The sequence below is a fragment of the Pinus tabuliformis genome, chromosome 6, assembly GCF_031772625.1.
Source record: "Pinus tabuliformis cultivar Carrire ecotype Pingquan chromosome 6, CPIR1, whole genome shotgun sequence".
Lineage (NCBI taxonomy): Eukaryota > Viridiplantae > Streptophyta > Pinopsida > Pinales > Pinaceae > Pinus > Pinus tabuliformis.
The window spans coordinates 1127672313-1127675787 of NC_142292.1; positions in this window are offsets into that span (position 1 = coordinate 1127672313).

The window sequence follows — 3475 nt, forward strand, 5'->3', positions numbered from 1 at the left end:
ACATCCATGCAAACCTACTAGCACCAACAGTGGAATGTTACACCCACATCCGCCTACTCCTCCAAAGAGATGTACTATGATGGGGTGAAGTTGCGTTGTTGGACAAATCCAGACATAAATTAATTAAACCCCTGTTTAATTTAACTATCGGAACCACTTTTATGAAGGGAAAACCGTATCTTTACATAAATACAGAAATTAAATTAAAAAAACCCTGTTTATTTTAATTATCAGACCCCGCATCTCTTTAGCAGAACTCAAAACAATTAAGAAAACCTCGTTCAAACCTTCAACTTTGTTATTCTGCTATAATAGTAGAATTATTTCATTTACCCGGAAACGGCGAAACTTCACTTTTACCATGGAACCAAAAGAAATACAATTGTAGTTAATAACCTTCTCAGGTCCGGAATTGGAATTAAATCACTCGCACCTTTACCATGCGACCACCATTGGATCGTGTCCCTTCACAATGAATGGCTACGATCAATCTGGAATCCAACTGAATTAAACCATAGTTGATAACTCATCGGGTCCAAAATTTATGTTAAACTCTGTGCATTTTTCTACGTGACTACCATCGGATATGATCCTTCCAAACAAATGACCCAGATTATCTAAGATATTAACTCAGCTATATAAATGATTGTGTCCTATTTTTAAATACCACTTACAGTTTTGAAGATGCGCGAGAAACTGCTTACCTTCCACAAATATTGCCCTTCTATTCTGATTAATGCCATGCTCGTTGGTACACAATGACCGTTATATCTAACGGATCTAATTGATTGGATGGTTCTGGTTTCCTCCTGAGTTTAACACAAATTTGTCTGGGTTTCTTCATTCTGCCTAACTTAACACTTCCACCAAGTTTAGACTGGTTCTAAACTATATTCTTTGGGATTTTGAATACATCCAACCACAGTATTCAAGAGATACATAGAGGTTTAGCCTACGATTTAAATAATCAATTCACATAATAAAATCACACAAAAACACGTTTTAACACACAAACTCCTTTCTTCATTCATAACATTATTTAGATATATGTATAGAGCATCTCGTGCTCTGATCTATTCACTCCACTACTTAACATTTTCTAACTCTCTCTAATCTTCTAAAAACTATCTCTCACTCTCCTTGTAGGCTTACATTTATAGAAATAAGTACATAGTTATAGATTATTTTAAATCCATAATTTTCTCCATAAATCACTCAATTAATTCCTATTTAAGGATCTCGTAAATGTTGAAAGCTTGCGATTGTATGAGCCTTCATTGATTGAAGATCCCGAAGAGAAAGGTCAACTACCTTCCATTGAAGATATTTTTCCCGAGCATCTCAATGAGCTACACAAGGACACAATTCTTGACGGGAGGATAAGGACTTCGCAACAGGATAATGTTGAGTATCTTCGAGTTGGAATCAAAGGTACAAACCCAAGTAAAGCACGATGGATAGAGATTGGAAAAGCGAGGGAACTTTATCCTCACTTACTCGACAGCTAAAACCAACTTTTGGTGGACCAAAAGCTTCTAGTGAGGAGGAGTGATCCAAAATGGATGCAGTTTTCCCTTCGGATCAAAGTCTTCAAATGCAGATGAAAGTGGTATCAAAGCAGTGAAGCACAGTCGTTAGATCAGTCAGACCAATGAACAAGAGTGAGGGAGATAGACGAATAGGATTAAGTCGCACAAAAAAAGTTAAGAAATGAAGAGATCAGATCAAGCCACGTGTTAGCAGAACAGAGGAGTAGTATTCATAAGTGGTAAGAAGTATCTCGTGTGCTTATAAAATAGTAAACGGTATTCCTCAATTTCATGCGATTAACCTTAGTGGGCGACACATACCATGATAAAACCAATTTTCTCGCGCACTCTCGATCTAATATCAGCCGTGCAAGAGTTTTCACGATAGCCATTTGATTTGATGGGTCACATCAACGATGGAGATCTGGGCTAGTTGGCGAGCAGATGGAGTGATAATCGTTGGATCATGCAGGATTGATCGATGATGGAGATCGGCCAAGATAGTTGGCGAATGGGTGACGTGATAGTCATTGGATCGGACGACACTCGGTAATGGATATGATAAACTTGTATCTATGTTGTATCAGATAAGGTCACTAGAAAAATGCCAGATGGTCAGGGTCAACCCCACAACCATCGGTCCTTTGATTTCATGTTATTTCATTATCCCACATTCACCGCAGATTGCAACTACATATGGTATATCAATACCATATCACCAAAAACAGAACAAATATGCTGAAAGGTGGGACTTGATTAACCAAGCCACCAAATGTTTTAATAAAACATTACAGGTGTCGAACTCGCCCTACCACCAGAGCACAAACCAAGGTGGTTTTATGCAAGTAGAAGGTAGTTTTTTCCAAATAGAGGGTGGTTTTTCAAGGATAGAGGTGGTTTTGGACCATTCTAGGGGGTTTGGAGGTCACAGTGGCCAAATATGGTTGAGTTTACACTCTTTTGACTCAAAATCTAGAGCTGAACGTAGTGGTGATGTTCATTTTCTTATTTGAGACTCTATTTTCGAGCTCATACCTATAAAACCAATTTGAAGAAAAAATAAAAGGTCAGCATTGGAAGCGAAAGGACCAGGAGAAGTAGCCAGAAATTCTGGTGAACTCCTTTATTAAATTTGGTTGTGTTGATGTGTTTGAATGTGTTTTCAAGTTGTTTATGTATTTATGTTATTCACAATCTTTTCAATCCATTGCACAAAGTAACATAAGTGAATTCACACATAGTCTATAATAATTTTTACATTAATAGATCAAGTCACATTGGAAAACAAGCATGGCTCCATTGCCAGCGAGCCTGGTCAGTGCCCCAGCGGAGTTACTTGTATCACCTCCCTTCACAGGAAGCCTTTCTCTTCTTTTGTCTTATCCATTTCTCATATTGATCTTTTTTGACTTTTCATTTTCATTTTCACTATGCATAGCACTTATTCATTTCAGAGGTGGAAGAGGGATCCCGAATTATTGAGAGAAAAGGAGGTTGTTCTAGTAGAGAAGTAGTTGACTGTATCTTTGATGTGCCTATTAAGGTTTCCCCACTCACCTTACTCTACTTGACTTAGCTGACAAGGGTCAACCCAAAAACAACTGACTAGAGAAGGTGACACTAGTTAGTGTGCAAGCATTGTGTTTTCACCAAGCTTCAGTACGAATAGTACACATTTACCTTCGACGTATCATGGGATAACAGTAATAATCTCATCATACAGAGGAAATATGACAGATAACCAAGTAGTGATAGCTTTACAAGCCCTCTTGTACTTTACCCAGCTTGCTTCAAGATTTATACATGGTTTGATGCAAAATAACCTACAAACGAAACAAGTGAAGTGACAAACAACAAAGCAAAGTAAGAGCAGAAGAAAAGTGAAAGTGAATCAAGTAAACAAATAAGAAAGCAAACAAACAAGCAAACACAGCATGTAAGCAAAC